We start from the raw sequence: 18710 nt of genomic DNA, 5'->3' as shown, positions 1-18710 counted from the left end.
AAAAGAAGTAACAGCTTAGACAGGAAGCCATCAAAGAGAATTTTTAAAATTTGTGATAGGATACTGAGATGTAGCTCTCCACAACTGATGGGGGCTGGCAGAGGTGTGGGTAGGGAAGGACTCAGTTTTCTTTAAGGTTGGCCACAAGGAATTGGACCATGTGCCTGGGAGTATATGGGTAACACAGATTGGACTTGGGGTGTGTGTGTGTGTGTGTGTGTGTGTGTGTGTGTGTGTGTGTCTTGTTTTTTTTCTTTTCTTTTTTCTTTTTTTGGTGAGGGGAGAGGTTCCAAGAGTGGGGAGTGAAACTGTGAGGACAGGGAAATGAGGGTGCTTGGGGTTCATGATGAAAAATTACCAAATAGTTAATAAAAAAATATGAAAAATAAAATATCACTGATACCTGTGTGTGGATACATATGTGTGTGTGCACTTGTGTGTTAACAAAAGCACATGCACACACACACACACACACACAGGCACTGGAATAATGGTGTTCCCAGCAGAAGTCCGGAAACAAGACCCAGAACATGTACTGATGGAAAAACCAGGATCCAGGGGAGACAGAGCATGAGGAAAGAGGAGTCCTAAAGGGATAGACAACTCTCAAGATGAGGGAATTGTTGGGGTCTGCAAGCATGTGGTGACATAGCCACATTAAAATTTAGAAAAATCTCTAGGTCTCGGTATGGAGTGATAATGAGAACACAAGTGAAGAAGAGGAGGTGGGGTGGGATGGTACACACATTCAACGCCCAGACTCAGGAGATTGAGACAGGTGGATCTGTGTGAGTTCTAGGCCAGTCTGGTCTACCTCGTAACTCCCATGCCAGGGCCTACATAGTGAGACATGCCTTGTCTTAGAGAGAGACAGAGAGAGAGAGAGAGAGAGAGAGAGAGAGAGAGAGAGAGAGAGATTAATATCTGGTTGATCCCAGCAGAGATCATATAAGGGCCAAAGTTATGTTTAAAGTTTTAATTCCTGTGCCTACACGATCCATAAAACAAAATACCTCTAACCTGTGAGTCCCTATTGCCCAAGGACAGACAGACACTTCCTGAGATGTTAGAGGCTGCTGTGCATATAAGATAACATTCTATATGCTTTTACCTCCCTAGACAAGCTTAGTTGACCCAACTGCACCAGCTTGGAGGTAGGTAGGCAAGAAGTACGTCAGAATGTATACTCGCTCCCATTGGATAAGAAAGTGAGAAGTACGGAGCTTCATGGGTTTGACTTTATAAGCACTGGGCCAGAGTAGCATATCGCCATTTTCTGGGAACCCCAAATGGACCTGGTCAGAGTCCATCATCCTGTAGTATTTAATTAAAGTTTGTTTTGGATTTTCAAAATTGGGGTAGTGTTCTTATTCTTGCCCAGTGGATTAACACTGACAATGGCCAGAGATGAGGTAGAAAGGACGAAGTAAGGTATTAGAGACATGACATAGCAGGGCCAGAAACGGGTGATGTAGATGATACAACAAGAAGGGCTGTAGGCACGAAATCAAGCTCAATACCCTCAGTAGCCATCAAGGGTGAAGGTTTTCAAGAGCTTCCCTGACTTCTGACATGGAGACACCTCACAGTGCTGTCCCAGACCGGAGAACAGGCTATTAATTGTGGGAGGAAATCGTGTCTACACGTGTGGGAAATACTGTAGGCTCCAGCTGGCTCTGCAGGTGGGGAGAGAGGGGCTCAAAGAGGAAGGAACTGAAGGGGAGGGATGCCCCCCAATGAAATGGGGCTTTGCTGTTTATAAAAACACACGTGAACAAGAATGCAGCCCGAAGGAGTAGCCAAGAGGAACAGGCTCCCCGGTCTTCCTTTTTAAGGCAAATCCGTAGGGGGTAGTAATTTTTCTTCTTGAAAGTGAACTGTCTACAGTATACACTCCACAAACTTGAACCCCATGTCTCGTTGCTTCTAGTCCCTGGCTTAGGTTGATTGGGAGACGCTGAAATCCTTTCTGCAAGAGGCCAGACCAAGTTGTGCTCTTGGCTGCGCTTCCTGGGGTGGGGGTGGGTGGGGTGTCCACCCTTGGGGTGAAGAGGATCAAGCTAAGAGATTGATGGAGGAGAAAGCACACCTGGGGAGGAGGCAGGAAGAATGGACGGCTTTTCCTAAGGCACCTGGAATAATGTTGGGGAAGGGGGAGTGGCCAAAGAGCTAACCCACAGCCTCTGCTATCCTACCCGTGGGCCTAGGGCTAGGAATGAAGGCCCCGACCTGAATCCAGAGGAAAGGAAGCAGCATGCTCCTAAGACTTGCTTGGTCAAAGACGAAGGACTCCAGCTTGGAGAACACAGACCACACCTTCTTCCCACCCATAGTCAACCCCAAGTCAGAGATGAGAGAGTTTGAGTGGCCTTGCCCTCTGCAGTGGAAGCAGCGTGCTCTGCAGTTTCCGGACTCAGAAAAAGAGCTCAAGAAGACCCCCACCTTTCTACCCAATCACCAGAAGGTCACAAGGTCGAAACACAGCCTTTCGCTCCTTCCTCCCCCTCACTGAGCACCAAGAATAACCTCCTGCTGTGGATGAGGAAGGATAAAAAAAGATTTAATTACAGTTTCTGTTTCTGACCTTGCCCCTCCACCTCCAGGAGTGCCATCTTTGGTGTCAACAAGAGGGCACGGGTCTGGCTGAAGACACAGGTCAAGCAACACAGCAGAAGATCCTCTGGGGACTGGAGAGTGGCCTCCACAGGCAAACTCATTCAATCCCAGGACAGTCCCACTGGTAAAACCAGCAACATCCATTCATCTTGGATGTCTAGGCGAGATTGAAAATGTCTGTGAATCTTTAAAGGATAGGCAAGGTCTTTCTCCCAGAACCCCCCATTTTCAAATCTCACCTACACCGACTTCCACAGAACCATATTCTCGCCGCATCACGGCCTGGACCGTTTCATACTCACTGTTTTTCACCGCCAATCTCAACAGCAACACGTCACCTCATACCTGACCTGTCCTTCTCTGTGGATAAACAGATTTTTCTGGATGCCCACCACACTCTGGCACATGTACCCACTCTCTCACTTCCAGTTCCCAAAGGGCATCTAAAACTCCAAAATCACCAACCAGACATGGAGTAACGTTAACACAGCCTTAGCTACCCTCTTCAACTATGAGCTGGTACAGGGCAACTCCCAAGAGACCATTTTTAAATGTGGTCATCTGACGTTTCTGAAAATACAGCAGAAATGGTAGGGGCGGGGTCTGTTGACCCACGAGAAAACCCTCCCTCTGGCCTGAGAACTTGCCCACCGGGGTTCTGATAATTGCCTTTGTTGTCCAAGAATTTGAGCTTGGAATCCCTGCAAGAGATGGGAGGAGTGACTGAGGCAAAGAAGAAAAGCTTTTAGACAAGGACCAACCTTGCCAAGAACACCTCCGGAGGTTCACAAGTGCTCACAAGACCATTAAAGGGAAGCCAGTGCCAATATCTCTGTTTGTTGACTCATTGAAATATTCCACCTCGGGGTTATTGCCATTGAAAACATCTCCTCCATCTGGAATCTTCTCTGCACCAAGTACACAATTGCTTCATTCATCTCTTCAGAGGAAGCTGTCACCAAGGCTATGCTGCCGTCACCAGGGACTGGGCAAGATGACAGCAAGCCCAGCCTTACCCATTGAAATACCAAGAACCAGAGTTCTTGTGGTAGTTAAGTCTTGGGTGTCTCCTCGACTCTGTGGGCTGCATGCTTTTTCTCCCAGCCCTGCCCCCATCCATCTTGCTCTCAAAAGGAACCAAGCAGGCAGGAGGGAACAGAAGTAGGACTTACCATCCCGATCAGTGTTTAGGGAGATTCCCTCGGGACATAGCTCATGCCAACAAGAAAGAAGGGTAATCCTATAATGTGCCTCCTAGGTGTGTACGATTTTTACAACCTGACACTGGCTTTTTGTAGAAGAGGAGGAAGGGGAGGAAGAAGGAGGGAGGAGGAGGAAGAGGAGAAGGAAGGAGGAGGAAGAGGAGGAAAAAGAGGAAGAGGAGGAGGAAGGAGGAGGAGGAAGAGGAAGGAGGAGGAAGGAGGAGGAAGAAGAAGAGGAAGAGGAGGAGGAAGGAGGAGGAAGGAGGAGGAGGAAGAAGACGAGGGAGGAGGGAGGAGGAGGAAGGAGGAGGAGGGAGGAGGAGGGAGGAGGAGGGAGGAGGAGGGAGGAGGAGGGAGGAGGAGGGAGGAGGAGGAGAAGAAGAAGAAGAAGAAGAAGAAGAAGAAGAAGAAGAAGAAGAAGAAGAAGAAGAAGAAGAAGAAGAAGAAGAAGCAGAAGCAGAAGCAGCAGCAGCTGCCACCACCACCAAAGGTCACGGTGGCAAGGGAGAAACTTGAACCCAAGTAGCTCCCACCAATTAAATGTGGGCAAACAATCAAGGTTCTGAGTTTGGTCATGTGTCTCTATACTGGGAAGACTAACCATAGTTTCCCTATAACCCAGAGGACCGTAAGACAGGAAGTCAAGCCCTAAGCAAGACTATGATATTCAAGTGTCAAGGGCTGTAGTGCCAGAGGGTAGATAGGTTTGTGTCTCCAGCATTACATCAGTGCCTGGCACATGGCCTACCCTCGTTTGATGTTAGAGTGGAATGAAGAAGTGTGTGCCCATCCCACACAAAACAAAGGGGAGTTTCTTCAAAGGGAAGCCAGCCATCATGTAACAGCTCACGTGGGCTAAGGACTAAGCACACAGGAATCAGGCAAGGGACCTCCAAGTTTAACTAGATCGGTCAAATCCATTACCCTCTTAGGAAGAGATACTTGGGACCCTCTTGCAAGAGGTTAAGATCAGGACTCATGACCTACTAATAACCGCAAGCTTCAGTGAGGGCTGACCCGAATTGCGTGGTAGAAGTGGACCACCTCATGACCCATCACTCCTGAGAACGGCAGCACAGAGCTGGGCCTGGCTGATCTGAGAAGCAGAGTCCAGGCAGGGTTCGCTTAGTGACCGAGGAGGAGATTAGCCTCCCTAATTGATTCTTTTATCGAGTAGCAAGGCTAGAGTCTTTGAACCCCTTGACAGTTTCCTACTGTGCCGGGTGCCTGGGAAGCGGTTGGCAGACACTCTGAGGAAATGAAGGAAGAAACAGGAGCACATAGCATTGGTCAGAAAGCCCCTGCTAGCCACCAGGATTGTGAGCAGCACACGCGCGCGCACACACACACACACACACACACACACACACACACACACACCCTAGCAAGTTGGCCCGATAGGGTACCAATGCCATCTGGGGGCGGAGAGAGCAGCAGTTCAGGCAGGAAGGATTACACTCGGAAGCTACTTCTGTTCCTGAACAGCCTCAGATCCAAGCAGGAATCAAGCATGCACCGCCCGAAAACTGCAGAGCCTGTCAGCCCCACTCAGAAACACAGCAAGGCTGTAAATCAGGGATAGGAAGAAGCTGTCTCGAGGTTTTCCTGCCCGGCCAGACAGAGACACGGACTGCCAGGGTTCCAGACTCGGAAAATTAAGTCTGTGGATGGGTCCTTTTGAGGCAGGGACTGTAGTGATGCTGAGCTGAGCGGGGAGGTCCCACTGTTCCCTCCTAACTTGCCTTTGAGGAGCAGCCTCCCCTCCCAGCAGGCACCTTAGTGATGGATCTCCTGGGCCAATCGGGCCAAGGCTAGTACTCAATAGCTGCGGCTTCAGGCGCTGCCTGCGAGGCTGTGAGGCTGTGCAAGGGGAATTTTCCACTGCCAGGTTCCATTCAGCTCACACTACAGCCTTGACTGTTTACAGAGAGCAGGAAGGTGCAGCCTCCCCCAGGGCACAGCCCAGGGTAGGATTCAAGGGTAGGTAACGGGAGGCCTTGTGTGCCCTGGCCCCTGACTGCTGTACCTGGGGGTGCTGGGGTGCACAGGGAGGCGCTGTACCAGGAGAGGAGTAGGGCCTTGGGTACAGCAGTGGGTACAGAAAGACAGAGTGTGGCTGTCCTGCCTCCTTTCCTCCCACTTTCCCTCAGATGCTCCCTTGACTGGACCTGAGAGATGCCCCGCGTGGGTGAGTGCTCCCCATTCCTGGCGCTGCGCCTCTCCCCTCCCCGGAAATGCCCACGCTCAGCAGCAGCTCTGCCATGCCCTCTGGGTAGTGTTTTTCATTTCAGGCTGGGGATCCGGTGGTGGAAAGCAGGTCGGAAGCCATGTTTCTGGGGGTTAATGAAAAATATATATATTTAGTGCTTACAGAAAGCCAAATATTGGGTTAGAAGCCAGGAACGGAGAGGGAAAAAACCCAAAGCAAACAGCAGAGGGAAGAAATTCCTACTAAACAAGCTTTCTATTCATTCTCCTCATCCCAGGTGCAGAGCCCGCAGGGAGAACTCAGACGAAATGGAGGACTTTAAGACCCCAAGCTCAGATTCTATAACGCCCACGGGACCAAGAGGTGTGCAACCTCCCCGCCTCCCCGCAAAATGTGTCCGTATCTGGTTGGCCATAGCACCCCAAAGGTCGTTAAGGTGGCTCTAAAACCCCTTTGGGCGTGAGGAAGAAAAATAAAATAAAATAAACTGCTCCTCGTTTGACCCTAAATGAGGAACACAAACTCTCCGGGCCTCATTAATGGGAGTGGGGTTGTGGTCTTACAGGTCATAGCAACCTGTTCTTCTATTTCAGCTCAAAGCAAGCAACACCAGTAGTTCCCATTTGTGGAGTGGGGTCTAAAAAGAATAGACTCGAGTACTTCTGCCTGCCTCTTGCCCTCAGCTTGCTATGTGTCTGTCCCTTCACAGAGCAAGCTTCTAGGCTCTAAGCTAGAAACCTCCCCACTCCAGTGACGTGTTTCTAGAACCTTCTCAAATCACTTCTAAGGTAATAGCCGACCTGAGGAACAGCAACATTCAGCCTGGCAAACTGGAAACCTCGGAGGTGTTGTACACACCAGGCTGGGGATCCAGTGGAATGCTGACAGATTCCATAACGGGGAGAAGCCAATGGGTAGGTAAGAGAGAGAGAGGAGCTAAAAAAAGAAATTCCCTCAGCTTCCTGGACACTCAACATGCTGAAGAGGTGCTGGGAGAGATTGTGTCTCTGTGTGTGTTAGAAGCAGAGGTTGTATGTCAGGGTCATAATGGACTAGATTCTGACCAGCCAGAAGAAAGGCTGTCTCCCCTTCATATCCCCACATCTCGTGGCTCTCCCCTTTCCTTGAAGGTCCCCCACCAAGCACAAGCTTCAGAATCTGGGCACCTCCACACTTAATAGGGCACAAGCGTCACTCTGAGGAAACCAGGGGCTTACCATCTTGTATGATGATGTGCTCCCACTGGAAAGGGCCCAGGCCTAGAGGCAGTCCTGCCTGGTAGTTAATTCCCTACCCTGTCTCTCTAGGCTTTAGTTGCCACCAGCAGGAACTCACAAACACATGTCTTTTATGGGACCAAGAGAAGACCAGCAGAGCTAGCCACTGACAAAACTGCCAGATAGATGGATCCTCACAAACTTTCTCTTCTATTTCCTTAAGCTCTGTGGGTTGTATCACCTTCCATCAGATTTCTGGAAACTTAGTTGTCCCTATGTGGATCTACTAAGTCACCTCCGATCTCCTGGATTTGCCCCTCCACCCTTCTCGTCACTTTTCCTCATCATACCTCACCAGAATTAGAGGCTTCTCTTCAGCTGGGAACCTGAAAGGACTCTTTCCTCCCTCCCTTCCTGGCTTAGCCAGAACACGGTTTGGAGAGTGTATCTGTCCAGAGTTGTCTCCCTCACCTGCATGCCGTTTTGTACCAAATGTCTACCTCCTAAAGGACAAAAATCTGAGTTCAATCTGGAGCATTCCAAAGGCTTCCATACTTGAAGTCGACTTACACACTGCTCCCATCTCCCTCCTCAGTCCTAAGAATGACACTCCATAAAATGGCCACTGGGGTTCCAGCGAATCTCGGCTCCTGCCACAAAGAAGTGGTGATGTTCAATGTGTGGTTGGGCTGAAAAGGAGGATGAGCTTTCTGTGAGGCAGATGGAGGGCAAAGCCCAACACCACTACAGAGGCTGTGCCAAGGGGCTGCTGGGGTCTGCGTTCCCAAAGAAAGGCCAGGCATGGAATCACATTTGAAAAGAGAGAGACTGGTTAAGCACTCAGAGCCTTCTGGAGGAAGATAATGCTCTGTGTCTCTCTGTCTCTCTCTGTCTGTCTCTATCTCTGTCTGTCTCTGTGTCTCTTTGTCTCTGTCTGTCTCTGTGTCTCTGTCTCTCTGTCTCTCTCTGTCTCTCTGTCTCTCTGTCTCTCTGTCTCTCTCTCTCTCTCTCCCTCCCTTCCACCTTCCCTCCTTCCCCTCTCCCTCTCTCCACAACAGGGTTTCTCTGTGTAGCTCTGGCTGTCCCAGAACTCACTCTATAGACCGAGCTAACCTTGAACACAGATCTGCCAGCCTCTGCTTCCATTATTATTCTAGTTGATTGATGCCTCTCCAAAGAGTTCAAGCCCCTGTCCATCACACAGGAGCATTCATTCAGAGAAGCATCTAGGTATTCATTTATGACTAGTGTACATTTTAATATGTCCATTATACATTCATAGAAACATTTACTCTTGAAAACAAAAAAGGTTTCCCGGGAGACAGGAGGCTGGAGGAAGTTGCAGCTTTCAGATTCTGTGAGCTGAGTAGGATGAGCTAAGAGGGTGAGAGGAACACAGCCTCACAAGGAGGAAGCCACCCACCCGCTCCACTTCCAGATGGGTATCAGTCTAGCACAGGATACAGAACCATGGAACAACACAGGGCCTTTTTTTCCTGGAATGAGAGGTTAGGAGAGCGTTCAAATAGAAGCAACCACAAAACCACTAACTGGCCTTCAAGAGAAAAAAGGAAAGACACACACACACACACACACACACACACACACACACACACAAGTGTGTGAGGGATGGGGAGAACTGCCTTTCAAGGTCTACAGATCAAAATTCCAAAATACACACAATGAAGTCATCTAACGCTTCCTTGTTTAGAGGGTGATAAAATCAACCACTCGGAGCCATTCTAGTTGACAATGGTTTCAGAGTAGAGTAGAAAAGGCCCTCACACACATTTCCATCTATATAGCACTAGGACATAGGAAAGGCAGACTAGCTGCTAAAATGTGTAAGAAATAGTAAATGGGGACTGGTAGAAGTGGACAGTGAAAAATGTAAAAGGGGAGGGGACTGCAAAAAAAAAAAAAAAGGAACTCATTGGAAATCTGAGCTGTAAAAATAATCGGTGGTTTTCCTAAGGGTCAGCCTTCAGCCTTCAGGTTAAACTCTAGACTGTATGCAGTCAAAGAGGAAAGGAAATGATGAAACTATCAATTGGAAGCCAGAAAGGACAAATTCATCCAAAACATAGGAATGGAGCACAAAGAAGCCAAGAATGGAGCCAGGAGGGTACAGGGTGAAAGACAGACTGTGGCATTAAGTGTGCATTGAGAGATTCAAATTCCCTCTCCACCCATCCCCTTCCAAAAGGATTTAGAAGCCAGGAAGTGTGGTGACTGCCTCTAGTGCCAGCACACTAAAGGCAGAGGCAGGTGGATCTCTGTGAGTTTGAGGCCAGCCTGGTCTACAGTGCAAGTTCCAGGACAGCCAGGACTACACAGAGAAACCTTGTCTCAAAAAACAAAACAACCCCCCCCCCAAAAAAAAACTGAATCTAAGAAAGTCTCTAGAAGGAGAAAAAGGTAAAAGTATCCATATGCCATACGGTTGTTTTTTTGATAAACTTGGTTTTTATTTGTGTATCTGTTATTTGTTTACTTTTAGATTCTCAACTCTTTTCCTTTTGTGTACAGATTTATTTAGGTGGCAAACTGGAGTCACCTACCTCCCAGAGCGAGCAGCAGGTATCTGGGGCAGACATGACTTATGGGGAGTGTGACTGGATCCTACCTATTAGCAGTCATCCTCCACAGGGCTACAACGCAAGTGAGATATCTGTAGATTCCCTGCCTTTCACTGGTTATCTCGATAACAGCAACTTCCTGATTCCCTGCACCACCAGGTCAGTGTAATCTGAGAGTTAGGTTCTCCTGCCCAACTCCCTCTCCAGTGTTTCTCAGTGGGTAAGGTACTTCCTGCCCGGGTGTGAGGACACAAGTTCATATCCCCAGAACCCGTGGAGAGCCGGACCTGGTCATGAGCTTCTGAACTCATATCACTCTGAGAAGCAGAGACCGGGACATCCTCAGTTAGCCTGGCATACATAGCTGAGAACAATGAGAAACCCAAAGTGGTCCTAAGGTGGAAAGGCAGGGACCACTAAGGCTGTCTTCTGACCCAACATGAGGTTCTTGGTATACTCATGCTAGCACTAATACACACCACATACACACATCACACGGAATGCACACACATCATACATACCACACACACCACACACACATATCACACATACACATCACACACATATCACGCACATCATACAAACACACATCACATACCATACACACACCATACACATACATTACACGCACCATACACACACATCACACACAGAATACACAGAGAGACTTTTTAAAAGTAACTTAATTTTATTTTATGTGTTCTGCCTACATGTATGTCCGTATGAGGGTAGTAGATATTGGAGTTACAGACAGCTGTAAGCTGTGGTTGCTGGGAATTGAACTCAGGACCTCTGGAAGAGCAGTCAGTGCTCTTAACCACTGAGCCATCTCTCCAGCCCCCAGACCTTTTTTTTTTTTTTTTTTTTCAAATATGTCTCCCAAGAATGCTTGCATTGAAAACAATCCCAAAGTCCTGTGTTGGAAGTTATTTGGAGGTAAAGGTCAGCCTTTGAGCACAGATAGGTTAAAGTGAGGAGAAGCCCCAAGAGGACATAGATGACTTTACCATCTTATGACTCAAGCTGGCTTTCTCATTCTCCACACATGGCTTCCTTGGCAGAGTCACGATGCAGCCACAGGGCCCTTATCTCTCTACACACCCGAGAAGCTGAGCCTGGGAGACTTGCAAGTTTCAAGACAGTCTAGGAAATGTAATAAGACCGTAATCTTAAAAGAAGAAAAGAAGGAAGAGGTAGGCTGTGGTGTGTCTCACAGAATACATGTCGAGCTCCATCGAGACCCTGGTTTGATACCCATGGGTATTCTGAGAGGTGAGAGGAGCACGCTTCAAGAACTGAGAGCTAAGTCTTTATTCTTTAAAAATTACCTCATATATTCTGCTGTGGCAAAAGAAAGTGCATTAAGGTCAGGAAACATCTCAGTAGGTAAAGAGACTTTCCTTCCACCAGGCTTGATGACCGGTGCTTGATCCCACAGACCCACACTGTGGGGGGAAAAATCCCCGGACCCACATTGTGGGGGAAAACCTCATTCTGCAAGTTGTCCTTTAACCTCCATATGTGCACTGTGGCATGTGTGCACATGAGCACACAAACCTGCCTATCCATGCTCACACGAAATAAATATAGCAACCCAAATTTTAAGAAGGAAAGTACATTAAGATAGAACATTATTCTTGATTTGTCTCTGTTGGTGACTGATAAACACATAAAGATTATATTTGATTTTTTTTAAAAAAAAATAGAGGAATTATAAGACAGTAGAAAGACCATTGGGAAGTTGGACAACTAGTCTAGGACATCCATAATAGATTCTACAATGAAAACTCAGGAGAAACTAAGGAAAAGAAATCAGTGAAGAAATAATTCAAGAAATGTTGTCAGAACTAAAGCCATCCATGCATGGGCTGAAAGAGACCACATAGTACCTAGAACAAAAGAGCTATTAGACACTGCTGTAGTAAAGACGTCTAATGTCCTCCAGAGGCCCATACCCTAGGGGCTTGGTCAACAGTGATGTTGCATTGGGGTTAGGAGTATGGAACCTTTAGGAGGTTGGAGGCTGATAAAAGAAAGTCATGGAGGATGAACCCTTGAAGGGAGTACCAGGATTCTGTTTCTTGGTTACCATGAGGTGGACCCATCTCCATTTGTTCCCACTGTGATGGACCTACCACCTCAGGACCAAAGCAACAGCACTGAAATCTTCAAAAATACGCAGCTAAACAGGGTTGGGAGACTAACAGAGAGCTTGTATAGCACCAACAGGGCTCTGGGCTTTTATCCCACCACAACCCAAAACTTTATGGAGAGCTTGGGGCCAACTTGACTCATCATAAAACAAGAAAGTCAAGGGGACTAGAGAGATGTCCTCGGCGGTTAGGAGCATTCCCTGAACTTTTAGAACACCTGAGTTTGGTTCCCTGCAGCCTATATAAATCTTAAAAATAAAATAATAAGGGGTTGGGGATTTAGCTCAGTGGTAGAGCGCTTGCCTAGCAAGCGCAAGGCCCTGGGTTCGGTCCTCAGCTCCAATAAATAAATAAACAAACAAACAAACAAATAAATAAAATAATAAAATAAAATGAAGGAGCTGAGCATTGGACATGGTGGTGCATGTCTGTAACCCTAGCTCTTTCAAGAGTGAGGCAGAGGGCTGTTTCTGAGTTTAAGCCCGCCTGGGATACACATCTTGTCTTTAAAAAAAAATAATAACTACATTTTTTTTAAAAAAATAAACTTTTCTTCCTCTGGTATTTTGTCACAATGAATAAAATATCAAACTATTGGGCATTAAGGGAAAAAACCAGCACTTTGCATTTCTGAAATAGGAAGAACACGGTACATATCTCACATATAAAAATGTAATACCTGTAATATAGTGTGAGCAGTCAGAATGCCGTTTGACTCCCCGGAAGCCATGGGGATGCGGCTCATTGGCAGAGAGCTTGCTTACCTAGAGAGAAGCCCCAGCCATCATTGTACTGCCCCAGCCTGTGTGGTATGCAGACCTCTGCACTCTGGAGGTAGAGGCAGAAGTTTAGGGTCATCCTCAGCAATATATGGAACTCGCGGTTTGCTTTGGGTCCCTTGCGAGACCCTGTGTGAAGCAGGACAACAGAAAACAAAAGGGGGAAAAATAAACAAATAAAATAAAAAATGTTATCCAGAAATAGCGAGGCATGGCCTCAGAATTGTGAAGACATAATCATTTCTAACAGAACTTACATTCTACTAACGTGGTAATCATCTGGAAGAATAGAGGGATTTTCTTTTTCAAGTACAAAATGTTTTATCTAAGTATTATCTCTAGGGAGGCTGCTGCAGGGTGTGACACACTCCAAAATAAAGAAGCTGACCAAGAAAGAGGAAGCCATGAGATACATAAAGCTACACCCAGAAAGTGGAGATAGCAGGACAATGGCCGCTGAGGGGAAGGAACGGACCAGAAAGCTGCTGGAAGGATGGACATAATTTATTATAAGATAAAGCAGGGACACCAAAGGGAAACTTTGTAATAAGAATAGAGAAAAGCAAGTAGATAGAAAGGAAAGCAACTGGAAGTTATACATGTAGACCTGGGGCTAGCCTGGGCTAGCCTGGGCTAGCCCGGGCTAGCAAGTGAGTTCCAGGCCAGCCCTGGCTACTAAGTAAAACCATCTCAAACAAAACAAAACAAAAAACAAATAAAATAAAATAACTAAGCCAGACCTGGTGTGGCACATGACTTTAATCCCAGTACTCAGGTGGCAGAGACTGGAGGATCTCTTGAGTTTGAGGCACAGAAGAAGAGAATGTCAACCTAAAGATGCCCAGGTAATGGCTCTAGCAGGAACTTAAGCAGGCAGGTGCATGAGCACAGAATTTACGGATAGGGTGGGGAACACCAAAAGAGTCAGTTGATGGAGCTGGAAAAGGTTGAAAAGTTGCTTCTCAAAAAAGAAATGAGGGGGGCTGGGGATTTAGCTCAGTGGTAGAGCGCTTACCTAGGAAGCGCAAGGCCCTGGGTTCGGTCCCCAGCTCCGGGGGGAAAAAAAAAAAAGAGAGAGAAATGAGGAAGGTCTGTTGGTTTTGTTGTATGTAGGAGGTCTTACACAATTTGATCCTAATTATTAAATGTGTGAACTGGAAATAAAGATAAAACTTAAGCCAGGCAGGCATTGTGCTATATACTCCTAATTCCAGTACTCAGGAATTGAAAGCAGGAACACGCAAGCAAGTTTTAAGATAGCCTGGGCTACACGGCAAAACTCTGTCTCATAAAGACAAATGGTGGGTTATTGGGATGGCTCAGCAGGTAATCCCGCCAAGCGATCCTCAAGACCCACGTACGTAGTGCAAGAAGAAAACGGACTTGCAAGAGCTGTACCTTCACATACATATAAAGAGCAGGATGTGGTGACATGTGCCTTGATTTCCGGAAGTAAGGTGGGACAGGTAGGCAGATCTCTGTGATCCTAAGGCTGATCTAGTCTACATAGAGTTACAGTTCTCAATCTGTGGGTCACAGGGGTCACCTAAGAAAACACAGATTTTTTTCGTTGCAATCCATTTCCATTCACAGTAGCAAAATTAACAGATACAAAGTAGCAACGAAAACCATTTTATGGTTGGGGGAGCTCACCACAACATGAGGAACTGTATTAAAGGGTCGCCGGCATTAGGAAGGTTGAGAACCACCTGACAGAGTTTCAGGACAGCCAGGGCTACATAATGAGGCCTTGTCTCAAAAATAAATAAGTGTCAGAAAAATGCTGGTCCTTTCCAAGAGGGAATTAATAAACCAGACAAGTGTCCGGCAAGTGCCCTACCAATAAAAAGGAATGCGTTAAAATGTCATTAGGGAACAAAACTACAGATTCTACTTACCCAAAAGAGTTTAAAACACCGTACAGCCTTGTTCTCTTAGAAGTTCAGACGGAACACATCTCCGGATAGCACTAAACTACCAAAATGGACCCAAAACTAGTCAAACCGAACCAACAGCTGTTAAATAAAATTCTGCATTGCTAGTCGAGGTATCCATTCCAGGTGGCTTTAGAAACTTTTTTTTTCTTAAACTTTCAAAGTATAAATAAACACGGTCTTAAACCAATGTTTTCAGTTCCTGTGTTGGACGTTTTCCTAAATCCTTTTTCTGGTGAGATTTGTCTGTGGGACACAGGAAGCTCCACCACAGCCCACACTTTCCAGCTATGACAAAACTCCTCTTCATCCCTGTGAGGGATCTGCCCTGTGACTTTGAGAGACTTAGGACAGCATGCTAGCACGGGGCTATGAACCCAGCCTGTGTGTGACATTTTGCCTTTCGGCGTGAGCACACTTGGTATTCTGTATCTCCCTCGCTCGTCCTCCCAGCATTAGACTTAAACGACAGAAATCCGTTCTCACTTTTCTGAAGGCCGGAAGGCCAGACCAAGGTGGGGGAACACTAGTTCCCCTGAGAGCTATAAGGGAAACCTGTCCCAGCCGGTTGTCTTTGCCACTGCCAGTCCTTGGACCCTCTCTGTTTTACATCTATACTGCATCTCTGAAGATGTGCCCGAGTCCAGATTTTCCTGTTTCCTTTTTCTCCTGTATGTGTGTACATGAATGTATATGGCAGGAGTCTATACATATCTGCACGTGTGTGAGCCACATGAACCCGAGTCTCTCACGACCCCAGTGTATGCGTAAGCAAGCATGTACATTGTGCACACATACATATAACTTTTTAAAAATTTTTGTTTTGAGACATGGTCTCTCTACATAGTAACCCTGGCAGACATGGAACTCTCTAAGTAGACCAGGCTGGCCTTGAACTCACAGAGATCAGCCTGCCTCTGCCTCCTGAGTGTTGGGATCAAAGGTGTGTGCCATTCTGCCTGTCTCATGCTCACACAATTTTTAAATGTTAAAAAAAAAAAAAAGGAATAGATTTCAAAGGAAACTGCTCGCCCACTTTCCCCTTTCTCGTGGGCTATGCCAACATGGCACTGAACAGGTTTGGCCACATGGATGAAGTTGAACACCATGCATGAGGTAGCAGAGAAACAGTGGACGGTCCCTGGGCCTCCAAACAACAACCAAAGCAGAGCTGGCCCACCAGCCTGGACATTCCTTCTGAAAGTGATGAACAATTCCATCACATTTAACCTGCTGGATTTGTATTTTCTTTCACTTTCTTGTTGTCACAAGAGTTAGCATTTACCTTAATGAATGCAGCCAGCACACTCCCTTCTGATTGTTTGCATTTATGCCAAGCATTTATTGTTGGGTCTGCCAGGTAGAAGGTTGTGGCTCTGTTCTCCCAGCACTTGGGAGGCTGAGGAAGGTCAACAAGGTCAGTATCATCCTTGGCTACATAGACGATCTAAGGCAAGCCTGGGCTATATGAGACACTGTTACCCAAAACAATAAAACAGAAAAGAAAAGAAGGGAGGGAGAGAGGAATGGAATGAGGCAAGGAGGGAGAGAGAAGGAGAGAGGGAGGGAAGGGAAAACAGAGGGAGAGAGAGAGGGAAGGAAGGAGGGATGCAGAGAGGGAGGGAGGGAAAGAGAAAGGGAAGGAAAGAGGGAGGGAGGGAAAGAGGGAGGGAGAGAGGGAAGGAGGGAAGGAGGGAGGGAGGGAGGGAGGGAAGGAGAGAATCTATTGAAGTGTATTGCCTGTTTCTTTTTTGTTTTGCTTGTTTTGAGACAGGGTCTCACTATTTAAGCCCTGACTGGTCTGGAACTTGCTGTATAGACCAGGCTGACCTCTAACTCAGATTTCCCTGCATCTGCCTCAGTGCTGGCCTTAGGGGCGTGCACGACCATGCTCAACTTTAGTCTTGTTTTCTGTCACTATGGCAAAACATTCTGACCAAAATCGACTCCGGGGAGGAAAGGATTTATTTACTTTGTACTTCTAAGTTACAGCTCATCACTATGGGAGATGAGAGCACATCACTGTGGGAGGTAAGGGCAGGAACCATGGAAGATTTCAGCTTACAGCTCTTGATCGTGTTTCTTATATAAACCTGCCCAGAGTACTTGTCCTCTCTCAGAGGACCCAGATTTAGGTCCCAGGACCCACATGGTGGCCACAGCCATCCATAACTCCATTTCCACAGATGCCTTCTGACCAGGCACCAGGCTCTGAGGAGACTCACGTTTGCATGGGCAGGCAAGACACACACATGTGTAAAATAAAAATGAAAATTTTTAGCTTTTTTTTAAGGGAAGTCTTGGAGCTGGAGATGTAACTCAGTGGTAAAACAGGACTTTGACATACCAGGCCATAGGTTCAATTCCCAGCACTTCCTCCCTCCTAAAGAAGAAATCAGGAAGTAGCTGAAACTAACTAAAAACACAACACATCAAAATTTACAGCGTGCAGCTAAACCTCTGCCTAGTGGGAAACAGGCTATGAAGTGCTTGTATTCTAACCTCCTACTTCAGGCAAAAGAGCAAAGTAATCCCAAAATAATTCGAAGGAAAAAGTCAATAAATAAAGATAGGAAACCAAAGGATTAAAGACAAGAACAGCAGGGACCAATAAGACTAAATGCTTTTTAAAGTTACAATGGAACTGATAAGTCTCAGCTGGAAGGGAGGAAAGGGACTGGGCACAAATTACAGAGAGAGAGAGAAAGAGAGAGAGAGAGACAGAGACAGAGACAGACAGACAGAGAGACACACACAGAAAGACAGAGACAGAGACAGACAGAGAGACACACACAGAAAGACAGAGACAGAGACAGACAGAGAGACACACAGACAGAGAGACACACAGAGAGACAGAGACAGAGAGATCACTACAGACCTCATCAGTAGTTAAGACTAACTGGGCAGTGACAGCACCCGTAGTCTCAACTAAGCTAAGGTAGGAAAATCACACACACTCAGAGGAGCCAAAGGACACAGGGGAAGGGGCAAGGGGCTATATACAGATTTACATAAGTCACTCTGAGAGTCTAAGTGCAGTGAATATATTCCTTGGAAGCCATGAAACTTTTCAGACAACTCAAATAACTCCATGTTTACTCAAGAAATGGAATCTGTGGTTTACCTTCTCAGGGTCACAGAATTACTCTTCACCGTAACTGTTACTGTGGTTATACGGCCTACGCCTCTGCTGAAACCCTGGCTTGTACCGGAAGAAGTCATCTTTATTTCCTTGTTTTTCATGTTCCTCTATTTCTTTTAGGGACAGCCTCTTGCTTCGTAACTTAGATTGGTATCAAACTTGTATCCTCCTGCTTCAGCTTCCAAAGTGTTGGGATGACAAGACGCCTGTAACTCTACCTGGCTCTATGCCAAATTGTTTAATGAAACAAACAAACAAACAAACAAACAAATCTATTTTAAGAGGTAAGCAGGGGCTTCAGAAAAGGAGAAGTTGTAAGCCTTTGAGCCACAAGCCTTAAGTACCTGGGTTCACTCTCCAGCACCCACATGAAAGCCAGGCGCAGCAGCAAAGCCCACAATCCCACAGCTAATTAAGAAAATGTCCTCCGGCTGAACCTTATGCAGCCATTTTTTTTTTTTCCAGTTGAGGCTCCCTCCTTTCAGATAACTCTAGCTTGTGTCAAATTGGCATTAAACCAGCCAAGACAATTGACCCCCTCAACAACTGGACACACAGGACTGTTCAGCCATAATCTTTCCCTTCTTTTCAATCCAAATATCACACATTAACATCAACATAATACAAACATTTTACAAACTTTAGAAGTCCCACAGTCTTTACAAATTCAAAGACTTTTTGAGAGACTTTTTAAAGAGACAAAAGTCTCTTTAAAAATCCAAAGTCTCTTTTAAAACCTAAAATCTTTTTTAAAAATTTAGTATCTTGGTCTGGAGAGATGCCTCAGTGGTTAAAAAACAGCCCCTGGGGGTTGGGGATTTAGCTCAACGGTAGAGCGCTTGCCTAGCGAGCGCAAAGCCCTGGGTTCGGTCCCCAGCT

The 18710-nt window shown here is 46.5% G+C and overlaps 1 protein-coding gene and 1 long non-coding RNA gene across 3 annotated transcripts; one reads left to right on the top strand and one right to left on the bottom strand.

The window, feature by feature from the left end:
• The window catches only part of Erich1 (glutamate-rich 1), a gene marked incomplete at its 5' end in the record, with an annotated part of 52793804 nt that overhangs the window by 8993456 nt on the left and 43781638 nt on the right, over positions 1-18710 (bottom strand).
• Positions 5292-6549, top strand: LOC120097442 (uncharacterized). 3 transcript variants are annotated; one of them, XR_015640044.1, is made up of 3 exons: positions 5685-5798; positions 5969-6006; positions 6305-6549. It is a non-coding gene; the product is annotated as an uncharacterized LOC120097442 (long non-coding RNA). The 3 variants fall into 3 exon arrangements; XR_015640045.1 differs by lacking the exon at positions 5969-6006 and having other exon boundaries at positions 5292-5798; XR_015640043.1 differs by lacking the exon at positions 5685-5798 and having other exon boundaries at positions 5919-6006.

The sequence above is a fragment of the Rattus norvegicus genome, chromosome 16, assembly GCF_021556685.1.
Source record: "Rattus norvegicus strain SHRSP/BbbUtx chromosome 16, alternate assembly SHRSP_T2T, whole genome shotgun sequence".
Lineage (NCBI taxonomy): Eukaryota > Metazoa > Chordata > Mammalia > Rodentia > Muridae > Rattus > Rattus norvegicus.
Note: the sequence above shows the minus strand (reverse complement) of the source record. Positions and strands in the feature narration are given on the sequence as shown.